Source organism: Ursus maritimus, unplaced genomic scaffold, assembly GCF_017311325.1.
Source record: "Ursus maritimus isolate PB19 unplaced genomic scaffold, ASM1731132v1 scaffold_6, whole genome shotgun sequence".
Taxonomy (NCBI): domain Eukaryota; kingdom Metazoa; phylum Chordata; class Mammalia; order Carnivora; family Ursidae; genus Ursus; species Ursus maritimus.
In genome coordinates, this window is record NW_024426774.1 from 62100300 (window position 1) to 62123084 (window position 22785).

Sequence of the window (22785 nt, forward strand, 5' to 3'; positions counted from 1 at the left end):
TTTCCAGGCTTTTGTTCTCTGGCGGCTTTCCCTGGCGGTTTGCTGTGCCTCTTCTGAGAGTCAGAGCAGCAGTGGCCGAATCTCAGCCTCTGTCTCAGAACAGAGGGATCGCGGCCCGTTCTCCACTGATGTTCTGGCCACTTTAACTCTGTTACTGTTGGTGCTGCTCAACCCTGCAGCGTCCCGGGATGTGCGCCCCACACCCGGCGTCCCAGCCCTCACTTCCAGGGCCGGCGCGTCTCTGTCCTTTGTGTTTCTAACACCGCCAGCCGCTAGCCTCGCCCATGCGCTCCGAAGCTCCGGCCCTCAGTCTGGTGGCGCGCGCTCCCGGCTCACGGTCTCAGTCTGCTGTTTTGCGGGTGCCGTCCGTGAGCCCACCCGCTCCCCCGCGCAGGTGGCTACCGCTTCCCGGCGCCGGAGCGCGGCGGCTCCCTCCCCCTTCCGTTTATCTTCCGATATCTGTGCGCGGTTTCACGGCTCCCCTCATCGTACCTCGATACTCAGCGCTGGAGATGTTCATTTGTAGAGATCCAGATGTATCTTCCTGCGTCTCAGGTTGGTTCCGTGGATGTTCAGGCTGGTCTGGTACCTATCCAGCTCGACTCAGGGGACCGGCTGAAAAAGGGGTCCCCAACTCCTCTGCCATCTTATCTCCCATCCTTATGACAACTTTTAAAGATAAAGAGATGAATAGAATGCTGTATTTGCCCTCAAAATCCTCATTAAATGTTACAGAGATACTGGAGTGTAAAGAAATACTATAATCCAGTGTGAAGTATAATAATTGAATACAGAAGTTAGTTATTAATAAAAATAGTTTCAGTAATTGTACTTATATTTCTTGAGCCCATATTATATAACAAGTGTTCTTCTGTCTTATTTTTTATTGTATTCTGATAACTACCCAATGATAGACACATTATTATTATTTTAAATAAGAGGCCTCAGGTGAGGCACAGGTAAAGGAAAACAACTTATCCAAGGTAACACAGCTACTAGAAGATGGAATTAGGCTTTGATCCCAGCTAGTCTGACTTCAGAACACCAAGTAAGAGGTGGCTACCATTCAGGAGAGAGAGTGATTAATCCCTTTTGAAAACTGAATAGAAGTCAGCCATGTCAATGCAGGTATGAGACCAAATTGCTGGGGAAGAGTGCGTCAGGAAGAGGAGTACCTTGAGAAAAAGCACATATATAGGACAGAACCTTGAAACTATAAACAGTTAAAAAAATTCTACATCTCAGTCTGAGGGAATAAACAGAGAGAGATGCAGCTGCAGAGATAAGGGAAGAATGAAGCTGTGGAGATTTGAATGGCATTCTGAGGAGCGTTGACTTAAGATCGAGGGCTACAGGGAGACAGGGAGGCCTGTATGGGCTGGAGTGAAATGCTCACATTTGTGTTAGAAAAATCACCATGGTCATAATGTGGGGAATAAATGGGAGTGTGGGAAGAGCCAAGACAAGAAGAATGATAAACCTGTTGCACCATCCAGCCAAAACAAGAGTGGGGCCTTGATAGCATGGGTGCAGTGATGACAGAGGGAAGAGGACAGAAACAAGAGACATCTGAGGAGATAAACAGATCTGGGTAGTGGTTTGAGAGTGAGACGGCTGAGCAGACTAGACTAACTTGAGGCATTCCCTTGGGGGACTCTGAAGCGTGTGGCACAATTGTAAATAATTAACTGCGGGTGAAATCACTTTCACTGAAGACATGAAAATTGGAGGTTTCTTCTGAAAACGGAACAAAAATAATGAACTGTTTTAAGTTCTTTTGCAAGTCAAATCAAATGCAACTTTTCTGACACAGTTATCTACCAGCTAAGAAACTTAAAAAACTGCAAAGGAAAAACACATCATCATTGTGCCAAAATAACTCCTTTACATGGCATTAGTCATCATTACATAAGAGGTTTTTTTTCCCCTCCTTTTAAGAGCTTACATTAAATAACACCAATTCTTAGTTTCTGTAGCCACAAAATAAAGACACACTGTCTATACTACCACAATCATCTACTGTAGAGTTTTGCAACCTTGGTGCTAGAAGTGATTCCTTTTTCTGACTGTGGAAACACAATCTCTACAAAAGATGGGAGCAGTTTCAGATAAAACACCCAACATGTTCATATCAGTCTTCAAGAAGCTCTTCTATGGAGGTTTGTGGAGCAAAGTTTAAAAATCAGTACTCCATGAAACTCAGGAATTTTCCATGGGATTCTGTTAAATGCTTTTTGATTGTAAGTTCATTTTAGTTCATTTGCTTCTTAAAAACAATCTGGGATGAATGCTTATCCTGGGAAGAATCAACCATAGGAAAACTTACATCTTATACCTTATTCAGAGAAAGAATAAGGAATGGTTCTTTATTTGCTTAATTGATTTTATGGGTATGGATCCTAAGGAGAGACAGAAGTTTAAGGAGAATTCTCTTTCGGGGTGTCTGGGTGGCTCAGGAGCTTAAGCGTCAGACTCTATCTAGATTTCGGCTCAGGTCATGATCTCAGGGTCCTAAGATGGAGCCCCGTGTTGGGCTCTACACTCAGTGGGGAGTCATATTGAGGATTTTCTCTCTCCCTCTCCCTTGTCTCTCCCCCACCCATTCTCTCTCTCTCTAAAATAAATAAATAAATCTTAAAAAAAATCTTGCAATGATCCCAGAGAATTATGGTTAAAATGTGGATGGCAGAGGGGAAAGAGGAAAGGGATAAATCATAAAAACACATACCAAGAGAGAACACCATTCACACTGTACTTAAAAGATGAGGAATATCTTACTCCTTCCTAACAAATTTCTAATCTGCATGCTTTCACAAATTTCCAAAGCACTAATACTGATACTAATCCTAGTATCAGTTAAAAATTCTCTTGAGTTAGAGAATTTCCAAAAGTATCAGACTTAAGACCGGTTTAAATAAGCAAGCATCTCATTAATTCAAATAATGTCTGTCAGTACAGTGATTAGCACAGAGCAGGTGTTCATAGGCATAAACCCAAAGTGATATAGCCCAAACAGTTACTGTATCAGGTTGAAGCCTAGTGATTTATGTGTATACTGTATATGTGTATAATGTATACTGTAAAGGAGGCAACCTCAACAGCACAGCTAAGAAGTCCAAGAGCCTCTTTTTAACTTGGGTTCAGAAGAGTAAATCCTTAGCAGTCACTATCAGCTGAGCTTGGTTAAAATAAATAAATAAATAAATAAATAAATGCACATTTAATTTGTAAATTGAAAGCTGCTCTTCTGCTGTTACAGGGTAAAGAAAAGCAATACATAATCTACTGGATAATTCTAAAGCACTAGATACCACTAAAAGGCAATGGAGATGAAAACTAGATTCTAGACTTCTGTGAAGTACAAAATATTTTGTTATATGCAAGAGAATATGAGGAGATGGAGTTTTTTAAAAATTGTATAAGAAATGAAGAATTTTTAGACTGTGTTAAGTCCCTGTGAGTATATTCATGATATTTATGTATGGCACATATAATTTTGAGCAAACAATAAGCACATAGAAGAAAAATCCTTTTATTTCCAAAATAATTTGTTGGATTAAAAGCTTTACATATCTTAAAATATTTCCATTCTAATTTCCTCAAGCGAAATTTCATTTACATATGTAATACAACATTTAGCAATATAAAAATAAACCCAACTCCCACAGAATCATTTGTGAAGAGGAAATCTTAAATGCATTCAAAAGACAATGAACCACTTGTACCACCCAGCAGTTACATATCTCAATAGAACATTAAATTTTCCCAAACCCTTAACTGAGCCAAAATGAGTCAATTATAGGAAAGAGAGGGTATTATCCATGGCAAGGGCACAAAGGAGGTTCAAATCTCTCTCCTCTAAGGAGGGGCCTCTAAAGAGTTCTTAGATTTGGGATCTTAAACATGGCCTTTGGTTATCTCTTTCCATGTTCAGGTCAGTTCCTCCTTCATCTAAATGTTTCTTTAGCATTAACTGCCTGGACAATGATATTATTTTACCTCATTCCTCCATCTTCACCCCAACTGTTTATTAACACCGAGGGGAAAATAATCTAGGCATCTGGGAGGTGTCAGCCTGTCACTGCCATAGTGACAGAGCAGCTATAAATGTTGGCAGGGATGTGACTTGCCTTTCAATAAGGATCCGTCTCCTGCAAGACACACAGCAATATACAAGTTCTACAGCTAGCCTGAGTTGTCAACAATGAATTGCAAAAGGGTGGTTTGTGTGCATCTAAGGCTATTTAGCTTTATCAAATGGCTTTGCTTGTTTCCCATGGGAAATAAATTTTAAAAGATCTAGAACTGGTAATTTGTATTGATAACTTTGGGGGTTTGGGGGGTTTTTTCTGATAACTTTATTTTTAATTTATCAGTTCTGCTTTCCAGAGACAATCCAAAAAGGTCAAGACTCTGGATTCCTGAAGAGCTGATACCCAAACATTTTTCCAGAAGGACTGTGAATCAGCATAAGGAGGTAAATGATTTCCATGCTCTGATATCAGCCTAGAAACAATCATTCTAGACATTTATATTTTCCATATTAAAATTTACAAAGAACTTAAATGTACATTATTTCCTATAGTCTTTGAAAACAGAAGACAGTGTAGAGGAAAAAAAAACATTGAACAGAGCAGCAAGATACCCAGATTCCAGGAATGGTCATGTCATCACAGGTAGAAATCTGGGTTCCTGGAAAAGTCACCTTGCCCTTTTAGGCCTACTTCTCTTCTATAAAAGAGGATTAGACACAAAATATCTAAAGTAGTTGTAGTTCTAACATTCTGCTAGTCAAGGTAGGACAGATATAGCTCTCAATGAGTAAATTTATTTTCTTCACACTAATGAAAACAGAAGACTAACAGTTTAAGTTATGTGGCCAAAAGCATATGTCTAATAAGTGCTGACTCCAGCCTGATTCCAGACATTTGCATGGAGCCTCCAGTAAGCTAAACCACCCTTTCATGGAACTAGTAAGAAGGTCAGCAGGTAGTATCAATGGCTCTTTTCTCGCGTTGCCACATTTAACAAATAAAAATACAGTATGCCTAGTTAAATTTGAATTTTAGATAAACAATACATTTTTAAATATAAGCATGTACTGTATGATATTTTAGATACACTTATATTTTAGAAGTATTTATTATTTATCTGAAACTCAAATTTAACTGGTTATACTACATTTTGGCAATCTTACCCTTATTCCATGAAGGGATGGGATAGAGGTTTCAGGGTACCTGCTGCACCCACTCACGTCTAAAATCCACATGGGTATCCTATGCCAGAGTCTCTCAGGCACTGAAACTTCCCCACTCCATAGCACCTCCTCCCTCCAGATTACTGGTGCTCTGGAAAGAAGGAACACTTCCCTATTCCTTAGTTGCCTTAAAAGGTATATTCGTCTATTTTCTCTCTGTCAGTCTTATTTCTGAAGATATAAAGCAAGTTTCTGGCCTTCTTCTATGACAAAGTCCTGCACTTGATTCATCCCCTGTCTGACATTACAATCACCTCTATGCTGCATTCTAAACACTCACCTATTTTCCATTCCTCTAGAAAGGATCTTTAATTCTGGATTCTTACCATATGTTTTGGAAATATATGGATTCTGGCGATCTCAGTGAGAACATAATCTGTAACCCTGATATGGGAACTCTCCATAGGGTTGTCCTCCTGCTACCTCCCATGGTCAAAACTTTTCAAGCTTCCAAATATTACCCTTTACTCTCAGTTGGGTGCCCTGTCACTCTCAGCTTGCTTCAGAGATAACATCACAGAGAGCAGCCAACCTGAGGTATGGAATAAGAATTAGTCTAGAACCTTTGTTTTCATATAAAGTGGTCTATATCTTCACAGTTGGCCGGAACTGTGCTGTACAATATGGTAGCTACCAGTCACCTGTGGCTATTTAACCTCAAATTAATTGAAATTAAATAAAACTAAAAATTTAGTTCTTCAGTCACACTAGTCACATTTCAAGTTCTCCGTAGTCACATGTGGCTCCTGACCACAGAACTGATCAGTATACGTATGGAATATTCCCACTATCATACAAAGTTTAAAGAGGATTACTCTAGATCAAGGGTCAACAACCTTGTTCTGTTAAGACCCAGATAATACATATTTGGGGTTCTGACCATACTGTCTCTATTGCATATTCCTCTTTGTACCTTACAATGCTTTAAAAATTAAAAACTATCCTTAACCATTATTATGTTATATAAACTAGTATTACACTAAATGAAATAAGTCAGACTGATGAATACAAATACCATATGATTTCACTTATATGTGGAATCTAAAAAACAAAACAAAAAGACAGAAACAGACTCATAAATACAGAAAACAAACTGATGGTCATCAGAGGGGAAGAAGGTGGGGGGGCAGGTAAAACAGGTCAAGAGGATTGAGAGGTACAAACTTCCAGTTATAAAATAAGTAAGTCACAGAGGTGAAAAGTACAGCATAGAGAATATAGTCAAATATTGTAATCATGGTGTATGGTGACAGATGGTAACTATTTATCATGGTTGAACACTAAGTAAATGCATGGAATTGTTGAACCATTATGTTGTACATCTGAAACTAATATAACATTGTATTTCAACTCTATTTCAGTAACAAAATTTGTATAAATACATACATACATACATAAAACTATTCTTAACTAGCAGTCAGACAAAAAATTGTCCACATGCCAGAGTTAGCCCACAAATCATAATTTGTCAATCCCTCTTTAGACCATTACCCTCACTGAAAAAAACAATTATGTCCACCTTCCGATTTTTCTTTTTATCAGTAAGTTTATCTTCTCCATGACCTCTCAGTTAACTCTCCTCGCTCTGATCACTCCACCTCGTCCTCAGGTTGCCTCAACTTTTATTATATTCATTTGCATTTAGAATCACAAAGAATAGAGGGAGGAGTTAAGATGGCGGAGGAGTAGGAGACACCGTTTTCAGCCGGTCCCCCGAGTCGAGCTGGATAGGTACCAGACCAGCCTAAACAACCACGGAACCAGCCTGAGACGCAGGAAGACGCATCTGGATCTCTACAAATGAACATCTCCAGCGCTGAGTATTGAGGTACGAAGCGGGGAGCCGCTGTGCACAGATATCGGAAGATAAACGGAAGAGAGGGAGGGGAACGCCCGCGTTCTGCAGGCGCCGGGAAGCGGTAGCCACTTGCGGGAGGCGGGGCGGGCTCGTGGTCGGCACCCGCAAAACAGCAGACTGAGACCGTGAGCCGGGTGCGCGCGCCACCAGGCATCTCGCGTAACCCCGGAATCCCGGTGCGCTCACTGGATCCAGACTGAGACCGGGAGATCCGGGAGCGCGCGGGGCGGCTGGCGGCTGGCGGCATTAGAAACACAAAGGACAGAGACGCGCCGGCCCTGGAAGTGAGGGCTGGGACGCCGGGTGTGGGGCACACATCCCGGGACGCTGCAGGGTTGAGCAGCACCAACAGAAACAGAGTTAAAGTGGCCAGAACATTAGTAGAGAACGGGCCGCAATCCTTCTGTTCCGTGACAGAGGCTGAAATTTGGCCGCTGCTGCTCTGACTCTCAGAAGAGGCACAGCAAACCGCCAGGGAAAGCCGCCAGAGAACAAAAGCCTGGAAATACCGGCTCAGAGAGTGCCCATCCCCATCCCCCCTCGCAGGGGACACGGAGACTCTACCCAAACAGGGTTGCCTGAGTATTGGCGCGGCAGGCCCCTCCCCCAGAACACAGAAGGCAGGCTGAAAAATCAAGAAGCCCACAACCCGGGCGCCTGGGTGGCGCAGTCATTGAGCGCCTGTCTTCGGCTTAGGGCGTGATCCCGGCGTTCCGGAAAGGAGTCCCTCATCGGGCTCCTCCGCTGGGAGCCTGCTTCTTCCTCTCCCACTCCCCTGCTTCTGTTCCCTCTCTCGCTGGTTGGCTGCCACATAAATAAATAAATAAAATCTTTAAAGAAGAAGCCCACATCCCTAAGATCCCTATAAAACAAGGGGCACGGCCTGGGACCCAGTCAATAATTTGGGCTCTGGAAACCCCGCACCTCTCTTCATCAGAATGACAAGAAGGAGAAGCCCCCCCCAGCAAAGAAAAGACAGTGATTCTGTGGCCTCTGCCACAGAAATAATGGATATGGATGTAACCAAATTATCAGAAATGGAATTCAGAGTAACGATGGTCAAAATGATGAGTAGAATTGAAAAAACTATTAACGAAAAGGTTACTGAGAATATAGAATCCCTAAGGACAGAAATGAGAGCGAATCTGACAGAAATTAAAAATTCTATGAGCCAAATGCAGGCAAAACTAGAGGCTCTGACGGCCAGGGTCGCAGAAGCAGAGGAACGGGTTAGTGAATTGGAGGATGGGTTAATAGAGGAAAAAATGAAAATAGAAGATGGTCTTAAAAAAATCCACGCCCACGAATGTAGGTTACGGGAGATTACTGACTCAATGAAACGATCCAATGTTAGAATCATCGGCATCCCCGAGGGGGTGGAGAAAAACAGAGGTCTAGAAGAGATATTTGAACAAATTGTAGCTGAAAACTTCCCTAATCTAGCAAGGGAAACAAACATTCGTGTCCAAGAGGCAGAGAGGACCCCTCCCAAGCTCAACCACGACAAACCTACGCCACGTCACGTCATAGTGCAATTCGCAAATATTAGATGCAAGGATACAGTATTGAAAGCGGCCAGGGCAAAGAAATTTCTCACGTACCAAGGCAAAAGCATCAGAATTACGTCAGACCTGTCTACACAGACCTGGAATGAGAGAAAGGGTTGGGGGAGCATATTTAAAGCTCTTTCAGAGAAAAACATGCAGCCAAGGATCCTTTATCCAGCAAGGCTGTCATTCAGAATTGATGGAGAAATAAAGACATTTCAGAATCGCCAGTCACTAACCAATTTTGTAACCACGAAACCAGCCCTACAGGAGATATTACGGGGGGTTCTATAAAAGTAAAAAGGCCCCAAGAGTGATACAGAACAGAAAGTCACAGCCAATACAAACAAAGACTTTACTGGCAACATGGCAACATTAAAATCATATCTCTCAGTAATCAGTCTTAATGTAAATGGTTTGAACCATCCCATAAAACGCCACAGGGTTGCAGATTGGATAAAAAGAAATGACCCATCCATTTGCTGTCTACAAGAGACTCATTTCGAACCCAAAGATGCATTCAGACTGAGAGTAAGGGGATGGAGTACCATCTTTCACGCAAATGGACCTCAAAAGAAAGCTGGGGTAGCAATTCTCATATCAGATAAATTGGATTTTAAACTACAGACTATAGTTAGAGATGCAGAAGGGCACTATATTATTCTTAAGGGAAGTATTCAACAAGTGGATATGACAATTATAAATATATATGCCCCCAACAGGGGAGCAGCAAGATACACAAGCCAACTCTTAACCAGAATAAAGAGACATATAAATAAAAATACATTAATAGTAGGGGACCTCAACACTCCACTCTCAGAAATAGACAGAACACCCTGGCAAAAACTAAGCAAAGAATCAAAGGCTTTGAATGCCATACTCGACGAGTTGGACCTCATAGATATATATAGAACACTACACCCCAGAACCAAAGAATACTCATTCTATTCTAATGCCCATGGAACATTCTCAAGAATAGACCATGTTCTGGGACACAAAACAGGTCTCAACCGATACCAAAAGATTGAAATTATCCCCTGCATATTCTCAGACCACAACGCTCTGAAATTGGAACTCAACCACAAGGAAAAATTTGGAAGAAACTCAAACACTTGGAGACTAAGAACCATCCTGCTCAGGAATGACTCGATAAACCAGGAAATCAAAAATCAAATTAAACAATTTATGGAGACCAATGAGAATGAAAATACAACAGTCCAAAACCTATGGGATACTGCAAAGGCAGTCCTAAGGGGGAAATACATAGCCATCCAAGCCTCACTCAAAAGAATAGAAAAATCTAAAATGCAGTTTTTATATTCTCACCTCAAGAAGCTGGAACAGCAACAGAGGGACAGGCCTAATCCACGCACGAGGAAGCAGTTGACCAAAATTAGAGCTGAAATCAATCAAGCAGAAACCAGAAGTACAGTAGAGCAGATCAACAGGACTAGAAGCTGGTTCTTTGAGAGAATCAATAAAATTGACAGACCACTGGCAAGACTTATCCAAAAGAAAAGAGAAAGGACCCAGATTATTAAAATTATGAATGAAAAAGGAGAGGTCACGACGAACACCATTGAAATTGGAAGGATTATTAGAAATTTTTATCAACAGCTATATGCCAATAAACTAAGCAATCTGGAAGAGATGGAATCCTTCCTGGAAACCTATAAACTACCAAGATTGAAACCGGAAGAAATTGATTCCTTAAACAGGCCAATTAATTATGAAGAAATTGAGTCAGTGATAAACAACCTTCCAAATAACAAAACTCCAGGCCCGGACGGTTTTCCTGGGGAATTCTACCAAACATTCAAAGAAGAAATAATACCTATTCTCCTAAAGCTATTTCAAAAAATAGAAACAGAAGGAAAGCTACCAAACTCATTCTATGAGGCCAATATTACCTTGATCCCCAAACCAGGCAAAGACCCCCTCAAAAAGGAGAATTACAGACCGATTTCCCTAATGAATATGGACGCCAAAATCCTCAACAAGATACTTGCTAATAGAATCCAACAGTACATTAAAAGGATTATCCATCACGATCAAGTGGGATTCATACCTGGGATGCAAGCGTGGTTCAATATTCGCAAATCAATCAGCGTGATACATCATATCAACAAGAAAAGACTCAGGAACCATATGATCCTCTCAATCGATGCCGAAAAAGCATTTGACAAAATACAGCATCCTTTCCTGATTAAAACCCTTCAGAGTGTAGGAATAGAAGGTACATTTCTCAATCTCATAAAAGCCATCTATGAAAAGCCTACTGCAAATATTATTCTCAATGGGGAAAAGCTGGAAGCCTTTCCCTTAAGATCAGGAACTCGACAAGGATGCCCACTCTCGCCACTATTATTCAACATAGTACTAGAAGTCCTTGCAACAGCAATCAGACGACAAAAAGGGATCAAAGGTATTCAAATTGGCAAAGAAGAAGTCAAAATGTCTCTCTTTGCAGATGACATGATACTCTATATGGAAAACCCAAAAGAAGCCACTCCCAAACTATTAGAAGTTATAGAGCAATTCAGTAACGTGGCGGGATACAAAATCAATGCTCAGAAATCAGTTGCATTTCTATACACGAATAACGAGACCGAAGAAAGAGAAATTAGGGAATCCATCCCATTTACAATAGCACCAAAAACCATACGTTACCTTGGAATTAACTTAACCAGAGACGTAAAGGACCTATATTCTAGAAACTATAAATCACTCTTGAAAGACATTGAGGAAGACATAAAAAGATGGAAAGATATTCCATGCTCATGGATTGGAAGAATTAACATAGTTAAAATGTCCATGCTACCCAGAGCAATCTACACTTTCAATGCTATCCCGATCAAAATACCGAGGACATTTTTCAAAGAACTGGAACAAATAGTCCTTAAATTTGTATGGAAACAGAAAAGGCCCCGAATCTCCAAGGAACTGTTGAAAAGGAAAAACAAAGCTGGGGGCATCACAATGCCGGATTTCGAGCTGTACTACAAAGCTGTGATCACAAAGACAGCATGGTACTGGCACAAAAACAGACACATAGACCAATGGAACAGAATAGAGAGCCCAGAAATGGACCCTCGGCTCTTTGGGCAACTAATATTTGATAAAGCAGGAAAAAACATCCGGTGGGAAAAAGACAGTCTCTTCAATAAATGGTGCTGGGAAAATTGGACAGCTACATGCAAAAGAATGAAACTTGACCACTCTCTCACACCATACACAAAAATAAACTCCAAATGGATGAAAGACCTCGATGTGAGACAGGAATCCATCAAAATTCTAGAGGAGAACATAGGCAGCAACCTCTACGACATCGGCCAAAGCAACCTTTTTCATGACACATCCCCAAAGGCAAGAGAAACAAAAGATAAAATGAATTTATGGGACTTCATCAAGATTAAAAGTTTCTGCACAGCCAAGGAAACAGTCAGAAAAACTAAGAGGCAGCCCACGGAATGGGAGAATATATTTGCAAATGACACTACAGATAAAGGACTGGTATCCAAGATCTACAAAGAACTTCTCAAACTCAATACACGAGAAACAAATAAACAAATCAAAAAATGGGCAGAAGATATGAACAGACACTTTTCCAATGAAGACATACAAATGGCTAACAGACACATGAAAAAATGTTCAAAATCATTAGCCATCAAGGAAATTCAAATCAAAACCACACTGAGATACCACCTTACGCCAGTTAGAATGGCAAAAATAGACAAGGCAAGAAACAACAATTGTTGGAGAGGATGTGGAGAAAGGGGATCCCTCCTACATTGTTGGTGGGAATGCAAGTTGGTACAGCCACTCTGGAAAACAGTGTGGAGGTCCCTTAAAAAGTTAAAAATTGAGCTACCCTATGATCCAGCCATTGCACTACTGGGTATTTACCCCAAAGATACAGACGTAGTGAAGAGAAGGGCCATATGCACCCCAATGTTCATAGCAGCAATGTCCACAATAGCTAAATCGTGGAAGGAGCCGAGATGCCCTTCAACAGATGACTGGATTAAGAAGTTGTGGTCCATATATACAATGGAATATTACTCAGCTATCAGAAAGAACGAGTTCTCAACATTTGCTACAACATGGACGGCACTGGAGGAGATAATGCTAAGTGAAATAAGTCAAGCAGAGAAAGACAACTATCATATGATTTCTCTCATCTATGGAACATAAGAACTAGGATGATCAGTAGGGGAAGAAAGGGATAAAGAAAGGGGGGGGTAATCAGAAGGGGGAATGAAACATGAGAGACTATGGACTATGAGAAACAAACTGAGGACTTCAGAGGGGAGGGGGGTGGGGGAATGGGATAGACCGGTGATGGGTAGTAAGGAGGGCACGTATTGCATGGTGCACTGGGTGTTATACACAACTAATGAATCATCGAGCCTTACATCGGAAACCGGGGATGTACTGTATGGTGACTAACATAATATAATAAAAAATCATTAAAAAAAAAAAAAAAGAATCACAAAGAATAATCTTTCATATAGTTTTCCTCCATGAAAAGATTGAAGGATTTATAATGATTTTTATCTGAGTAAGTTTTATCTCTCAAGAACCAGAGAACAAGTTACAAGAAGGCCCTCCCTGTGTCTCCTTTTCTACTTGTCTCACTCCTCTGGATTACCTAACATTATCTTGAAGCCACAAGACAAAGTATGTGTTGAGTAACAAGAATTTATCTTACATTTCACAATATTATGGAATATGAAAAAATGTAAAAACCTCATAGTCCTTTTTGTGCGTCTGATTAAATATGAATTATATATGATGTTTTTATATATTCTACCATCTATGATCTATATAATACATAATCATTAGACTGCTTGCCATACTAAAATAGAAAACGGGGTGTAGCTATTCTATTCTTTCACACTCCTCAAGGTTTTTCTTACTTTTTGTTTTCCCTATATAGAAAAGAAAATTGGAGAAAGAGAAGAGAACTAGGGGATATGAGGTTAAAACCTACTTTTTAGGAGTGCAATAGGCAATGTAGGTTTAATAGAAGAATATAGCATTCAGTATTTACAAAGTTGTATGTGACTCCTATCAACCCATCAACTATAGCCAAAGCTAGCTAATTAAAGTGTAATAATTGCTTCAGATATGACTTAGTCAAACTTCATATTTCTCTCCTGGGTGAAGAAATGAATGAGAAATCTAACTGCATTGAACTCTAGACCAAGACAAATGTTCTTTTAAAGCAAAGACAACTGACTGCTAGACAAAAATCGTATTTTCAAAATCTGCATTTTTCTCTTCCATCTTGAACTTGTACTAAATATATTTTACTTTTTAAGGCACTTGAGGAAGATAGGATTGCTGTATCCTAATATGACTATTCCATAGACAATTCAGTTTATTTTCCCATGATCTGCTTATAAATGCAAGTCTCTTAACATTTCTTCCTTCATGTGGAAAGATACACCCACCTTCATTCAGGGATTTAATTTACTTTGAAAATCGATTTCATTTAACATGCAGCATGATCTCAATATTTAACAGCTGTGTTAACAGGAATTGATATACTGAACAGTTCTGCTAAAAGCTAGAAATCTGATACCCTGTCTCTACAAAATGTGAGAGAGTACAAAAATATACTGAGTTATAAAGTGTAATGGAGCTGAAAGGTAAAAACTTAAAAATCAATTAGCTGGCATCTAATGTTTGAAAGAATGCTTGAGATATATTTTGAATTTCTTTTTTACAAATCTTACTTCTATCATTTGGTACAATATGTCAGTGGAATGACAGAGACTTAGGATAATAATTCAGTACGACAGGGTACCATGTTTTTCATAATACAAAAAGATTAAAGTGGATATATTACCAATACCTGGACTTCTTTCATTAATTGGCCTTCGTTGTGTGAATTATGATGCCAGAATTTGTACTAGTTACTGACAGACTAAAATACCCAGGACTTGGCAACCTCATTTTCTAAAAGTCAATCAAGAGAGGGAGAACACTGGGTTAATCATGAATTCCCCACATGTGAGCAAAGTGGCCCAATTCAGCAACTTCTCCTCAGGCAGGGACCCAGCCCACTGTAGCAGCATGACACAGGACACTGCATTGACAGCCTGGGGCCGTGCTGCTAAAAGGGAATGACAACAAGTCGCTATTAGATTTCCACATGAGTAAGGCCATTTTCCAATTCTTTTGCAAAGAGCTGACATATCTGATTATAGCAAAAGACTGCCCATCCGCAAGGAGAAATTGATGTACACAAGGAAATTGCTATCGTTTTTGGAACCCCACTGTAAACAGGGAATGCTGGTTTTTGCCACACAGAGGTGGAGACAAGATTGCCAAAGGTTGTCAGGGCAGGTGAGACTGATCTTTATTTAGAGAATTCGGTTAAGTTTCTCTATCTAAAGATTGTTTAAAAAAAGAAAACCATTAAAATCCATTTCAGACAATCCCTGGGTAGAATGTAAAATAGATCTTCAAAAGTAAGAGCTGTGTATTTATGTTAGGTGACACTTTATGTTGTAGATGAACAATGTGGTCAGTTGCCAAAAGGTTTTACACCTCCCTGCCCAATGCTATAAACCTCCAAACTTAAATACCGGCTTACAGAAGGTCATGGAGATTTAAGTTAGCAGAAACTCACCATCTTGGTAAGAATTAACTGTCACTATTTCACATTATGATTTAGGCTGATCAGATTAAGGCAATTCCTTGAGTACACACAAGACAGTTGAAACCAAGAAGAAAAGCAAAGAAGAAAAATTTGTCAACTTGAAAATTTTGTGGTTATAAAAGTATATTGGAATGGAAAAGAATGATATAATGTCATATACACACCGAAGGCTGATAGTTTGCATCAAATCTAAAATAGGAAACAAATGGGAGAATGGGGATTTATAAATATTGTTCTATAATATCCAGGAGAAATGGTGCTCTGACTCTAGTCAACTGGTACTGATTTGCTGGGCAGAAAAAAGTTTCTCGTGTGGAAAAGAGCAATTTACTATGGTTCCCAATGTTCCCTACAGTGTATTCCCTGGAGCACAAATCATTTCATTAAAACAAAAAAACAACAAAAAAATTCATCATCTAGTAACTTTTAAAAAACACTGTATGCTACGTACTCTACTAATGGACTGATGATGGAAATTAGCATATTATGAGCTCTAGGAGAATTTCTGGCTAAGAAAACTTGTTAACTTGGTTAACCAAAAATTTTTCAAACTTACTCAGCCATGTGGGTGACCTGACTCCCAACACCAAATAGCTACTAGTGTTCCATGAAACTAGTATCTGTGACACATGTTACAGATTAAAATATTATTTATAAACCATTTCTTTTGCCCTAACTGCATACTTCGCAAACACTCCTATGATCATAATGTGGGATTTGGTATGAATCGACCTACCTGGAAATCAAGGCTTATGCAGAAGGCCTGTTCCATATTTTAGGTTAGGTGTATATCCTACTCCTTTCCCAGGGCCTTCCTATCACCAGATAAATTGCTAATGTGTATTCTGAAAACAAGAGCTGAGATCCTGAAGCAGAGCTCTTGATTTATTTTTAGATTTACTCTGTCTCTGCACAATCCTTTCTCTGTTACTCTAGAAAAACACTTTCCTTCAGAAAGGGGTAAAGACAGAGGGAGAAATTTTATCAATTAATATTAATAATTTAACAAATACACATACCCAACTAAGGACTTTACTTCCCTCTTTATCCCAGTAGAGCTACTGATCTTTGGAGCAGAATGAGAAGGAAACTCCAAGGAGAGAGATCATCCTTGATTGTGCTGGGGGCAAATCTTCAACCATGGATCTGCCTTCTGAACAGGCTGGAAAATCTCACTGAGCATTCAGCCTGTTACTTTGGAATTTTTAATCGTCTGCATCCTGAAATGAACCCAAATATCTATATCTTCTCGAACTTAAAAATCTCTTTAAAATGAACAACAAAAAAAACTATAAAAACAACGGTCCTGTAACACAGGGAGATAAGACCAATGTCATTCATATCTTTGAAATTTAAAAACTTCCTTAAGGGTTGAAGGCAAATGAAACAAGACTGATAGAAAAGAGCAGAGGAAAAAAAATAAACCTAAGATATCAGATGTCCAATGAAGTATTTCAGTTCACTGGGCTTACTCTTCATCACTCTGCAGAGCAGATGAGAGCAGTGTCTACTGCCCCCACACTGATGCCCTGAGGACTGTTTCCTGAAAGCCCATGGATCATCTGTCCAGAGAGGGCTCATAGTGTATATGGGTGATGAAAGACAAGAGCAGTCTCTAAAAAGACAGAAAAGCAAAAAGGACTTCTATCTGCCTATAAGACTGTTCTGTGAGGTACCAGTTCATATGTGGGAGAAGGTCCAAGCACCAAAGAAGTAGCACAGTTCTGGAGGCACCAAGAGCTCTCACACTAGTTGAGCAAATCAATTTCAAGCACCCACTGAGCTCCTTACCACCTCCCTCCACATGATAAGCAGATGCAGGCCCAGTGAAAAGATAAATAGGACAGAAAAGCTGAGACACAAAGAGTTTAGATCCAGAAGTTTTGGGGCCCATTAATTAATTATGAGTTTCAGAATGAAAATACAGAAAGAATACAAAGGAAGGAATAATAAAAAATAAAGTCAAAACCTATATATGAAAAAAAACCTAAGTCTAATGACTGACTATAGCATTAGTGCAAAAGAAACCCACACTGAGGTGAAGTTTCAAGAATCTAAATAGAAGAGAAAAAGTCAGCAGCCTCCCTGGAGAAAGAATAAAAATTTATCTACTGGCAAGGAAAAATCAAATTGCTATCAAAGCTTTTATCAGTAACACTAGTCTTCAGAAAATTATGAATCACATCTTCAGTGTTCTGAGAAAAATAACAAAAATAGTATTTGAGTATAAGAACAAAATGAAAATATACATAAGGATGCATGGGACTAAGAATACTTATAGACATTTTGGGAAAAAAAATACCAAAGGGCACCCCTGCAAAGCATAAACAACAACAAAACTTCAGAGAGGAAAACATGAGGATTAAAAAAAAAATTTAGTGGTCTTTAGACAATAAAAGGGAAAGGGGGTAGGAGGAACCTCTAGCTAAGCTTAAAACTGACTATTGCATGTTATATGAGAAAAAGTCAAAATACGGAGTAAAATCACAAATGATTTGGTAATGATGGAAGGAGTATGACTACTTAAAAATAGACTGCCGTTCTTTTTCCATCTCAGTTGAAACAAATCATCCTTTAAATTTCTATGATCCACTGAGTATAAAATTCACCATCTTGAGCCATTGTTCATATGCTTCATGAAAGTATATAAAGGTCAGCGAGACGGTAACTTCAGAGCCCACATCATCATTTAAAGCATGATATGGGATACACCCTCCCAAAATCCTGACTGGAACTGTAAGAGAGACATGCTTAATATTCCAACACTTACTGTGAGTTGGGATGAACAAGTGGAAATGAGAAGACTTTTCTTGGTAGGCTACAGACAACAAAGAAACATATTTAAATTAGGAGTAACCAAGGCCAGAGAGAAGGATCTCCTTGTATATTCTCTTAGAGATTGCCTTTATTTTTGTTTTAAAAACCTAACAATGGAATATGGATGAAGAAGACAGTCCACCTTCATTATTAACTATAACATCACTCACCTTTATCATTAAAGATTTGATGGCATACAGGACTATTGTGTATAGGACAATCTGCTAAAAAAAAAAAAAATCTTTACATTTACTCATAATTGTTAGCCTTTGCATTAACCAGAAGACATTTTGATTTTTAAAATCAATCCAGTTGCAGCAGTAAAATCAGTAAAAATCATAACTTTCTGGAAATAAGAGGAGTCCAACAATGAGTTCTTAATAATACCAAATGCTTCTCACAAAGGTCTTTGAGAAATAAATACCATGAGGGGACAAAATAATTCTTTAAAGAATCTGAAATTACTAGAAAAGAGTTTTCTCACGAGGAAAGAATTATTCATTTCTCCTTAAGGAGTAAGTCAAGTTCAGAGGTGTTTGGGATCAAAAGCTGAGGATGGCAGATATCTTCCCACTTTAACTCCCATTTTTATAAAATAATTCCTTACCATGGGTCAGATCTCCTTTTCACCCACTTGCAAAACAGTGAGATACCCACTCCTGTGTAGCCAGATGAGATCATCAATTACTTCATCTCTGTATTCTTCCCATTTCCATTGTTAGCAGAAGAGAGCTCTCTTCCTTTTAACCCCTGCATCCCTCTCCATTTTCACCCCTATTCTGAAGAGGTTTCTAACATCTGGTGAGCATAAGTTATGCTATGAGATATTATCTCTTCAGTAAGAGAGACATTTCCCTTTTTATGACCTCATTATGCTTTTTATTATATATTGAAGAATGAGAACAATCAGGAGAAATTCAACTTGCTGATGTAGATTCAAAAGACCCAGCATGAAATTCAATTTGTCAGATTAAGCATAAGTGTGAGATAAAGTAGTACTCATGGGAAAAACAGGAAAAGAAATAAGTCCAAGGGAGAAAAGACATCATTCCCTGTAGCACCAAACTCTGGATGTGAGAAATACTCCTCACTCTCTATTGGAAATATCTGGTTCTTGTTGGTGATGAACTGTGCCTATTCTTTTCTCAGATTTTAATCAGAACACTAGATTGCATGAATATGGCTCATACTGATCAAAAAGTTCCCACATTGTCCAGATATTTTACCACTGAAATGTATTTAGGGACTGAACCGGTACAATAGCATTTGCCTTGTAAACATTTTATAATCTTTGTTCACTTCCTCATTTTCATTTCTATTTCTTCAAGACTCAAAACAAATGGTTTTCTGTATTATAAAGAATCCATGGGAAATCTCTGGGAGGCAGTCCAAGATGGCAACATAGTAAGACCTTGAACTCACCTTCTCCCATGGATACACTAAATACATACAGCTATATATGGAATAATTCCCACTGAAAAAAGAACTGAAATCTAGCTGAACAGCTCCTCTACAACAAGGGATAAAAGGGTCACATTGAGATGGGTAGGTGAGGCAGCGACTGGGTCTCACCAAAAACCCCACTCTCGGTGCAACAACCTGCAATGGGAGGGATCTCAAAGATCCAGAGCCTCGTGCTAAGGAATGAGAGGTCTGTACCTCACATCAGGCAGCTCAACCTTGGTACCTGCACTGGAGAGACAAGGCCTCAAAAATGTCTGGCTTTGGAAACCAACAGAGCTTTATATCCATGGGATTCAAGCCTTTTCTGAGAGGCTCACACTCAGGTGCACTCATCCCAGGACCCAGTGCAAAGGCGGTAGGTTTGAGAGATGTCTGGATTATATGTGAAGGAGATTCATTTAAAGCATCTGCCAAGGGGCGCCTGGGTGGCACAGCGGTTAAGTGTCTGCCTTCGGCTCAGGGCGTGATCCCAGCGTTGTGGGATCAAGCCCCACATCAGGCTCTTCCATTATGAGCCTGCTTCTTCCTCTCCCACTCCCCCTGCTTGTGTTCCCTCTCTCGCTGGCTGTCTCTATCTCTGTTGAATAAATAAATAAAATCTTTAAAAAAAAAAATAAAGCATCTGCCAAAGGGACAAGGACCAGACTGGACTTTCTTTGGGGAGAGTGGCACTGGCAAATGCCATTTATATACTCTCTCTCTACCCTGCTAGCAAAGGCAAGCACATGCAGACACAGCCTCGCTAAAGATCCAAGTATGCCCCACCCCCAGTGCTCTTCCCTGGCCTAGCTAAAGCTGTGGATGTGTCCCACCCCAAATGCTCTTTCACTAAAACGAAGGATGTCCCCTGCCCTCAGCTCTCTGCTATTGCCTCGCTAAAGCCTGTAGTGAAGCACAGAACACACAAAAGACACCCCTTGATCACCTGGCCCTGGTAGCTAGAGGTATTTGTGTTTCTGGGCCCTATGGGACAGGTTACCACACCCAGGGTACTGAGAAGACAGGAGACTAAAATATACCCCTTAGTCTGCCTGTGAAAAAAAGGCCCATCTACTTGTCCTGGAGCTTCAACCTATGAAACAGGCTTCAGGTTTGCCACAAATCTAGAAGCTACAGAGGCATTCTCAGGGAACACAGTAGGGAGACATCATCCTTGAGCCCTCCCCTGGCCTCACCACAGCTCACTGATACCTCTCAAAATGGAGCTTATAAACTCATCTCTAAGTCCTGATTTTTGCAACTATCACCCAGGGGACACCTCCAGATTCCTGGTCTGAGGGTCAGCAGGATTTACAATTTTATTCCCACAGGACTGTATACATTTGCATACTTCAAAAGCTGCTGCCTGAAGATCTGGCTCCCAATCATCCTGTAACTAGGCGTTGACTTCAACCCCCTTTGAAATGTGGCAGGTCGTGGCAAACCCTCAACAACTGGGATCAATCAAGAATAAATTAGGCTACTCAGACAATCACAAAGGTTTGAGAGACAACAAAGACCTAATGAAAGGCTTAACAATAAGTTTCATCTCCTACACAAGGCCACTCCTTCAAGAATGGGAGGGAAAGCTATTTTTCCTAACACAGAGAAACAAACACGGAAAATCAAGCAAAATGAGGAGACAGAGGAATGTGTTCTAAATGAAAGGACAAGACAAAACCTCAGAAAAAGATCAAAAGAAACAAAGATAAGTAAACTACCTGATAAAGAGTTCAAAGTAATAATCATAGAAATGCTCACCAAACTCAGAAGAATAAACACAGTGAGAATGTCAATAAAGAGAGAGAAAATATAATGAAAGTACCAAATAGAAGTCACAGGGCAGAAGAATACAACAACTGAAATGAAAACTACACTAGAGGGGTTTATCAGCAGACTAGATGAAGCAGAAGAAAAGGCTAGTGACCTGGAAGACAGGGCAGTGTAAGAGCAGCAACAGAGCAACAAGAAGAAAAAAGAATGTTAAGAACTAAGATAGCTTAAGGGACCAACAGGACATCATGTGGAATAACATTCACATTACAGGGGTCCCAGAAGGAGAAGACAAAGAGAAAAATGTAGAAACCTTATTTGAAGAAATAATGGCTGAAAACTTCCCTAACCAGGGAGAGGAAATAGACATCAAGGTCCAGGAAGCAAAGAGAGTTCCAAATATGATGAACTCAAAGAGATCCATACCAAAACATATTATAATTAAAATATCATAAGTCAAAGATAAAGGGAGAATCTTTTAAAAAAAAAAATCTGTTATGTACAAGAGAACTGCCATAAGACTATGAGCCAATTTTTAGCAGAAACTTTGAGGCCAGAAGGGAACGGCATGATATATTCAAAGTGCTAAAAGGAAAAAACTTCCAACTAAGAATACTATACCCACCAAGGTTGTCATTCAGAATAAAAAGAGAGATAAAGTTTTTCAGACAAGCAACAGCTAAGATTTCAACACCATTAAACCAACCTTATAAGAAATGGTAAAGAGACTTCTTTAAACTGAAAAGAAACGGCAAGAAAACATATGAAAGTAAAAATATCACTGATAAAGGCAAATATATAGAAAAGAGAGTGGATTAACCACTTATAAAGCTACTAGGAGGATAAAAGACAAAAGCAGTAAAATTAACTATAACTACACTTATTATTTAAGAGATACACAAAACAAAACGAGGTAAAATATGACATAAAAAACAAAACATGTGGGGTAGCTATAGAGTTTTTAGAATATGTTCATATTTAAGCTGTTATCAACTTAAAGTGTTATATACATAGGCTGTCATATGTGGACTTCTTGGTAATCACGATGCAAAAGTCTATAATAGATACGCAAAAGATAATGAAAAAGAAAGCTAAAGGCATCAAACCACAAGGAAAGAAAGTAAGAGGAAAAGAAAGGTACAAAGAAGAACTAAAAAAAACAGCAAGAAAACAATAAGATGGCAAGCACATGCCCTATCAATAATTACTTTAAATGTAAATAGACTAAATTCTCCAATCAAAAGACAGGGAGTGGCTGAATAGATTCAAAGCGAATAAACAAACAAAATCCTCATCTATATGTTGCCTACAAGAGACTCACTTTGGCCGAATGACACAGACTGAAAGTGAAAGTGTAAGAAGTGAAGTGCATAAATACATTCCATACAAGGGGCACCTGGGTGGCTCAGTCAGTTGGGCA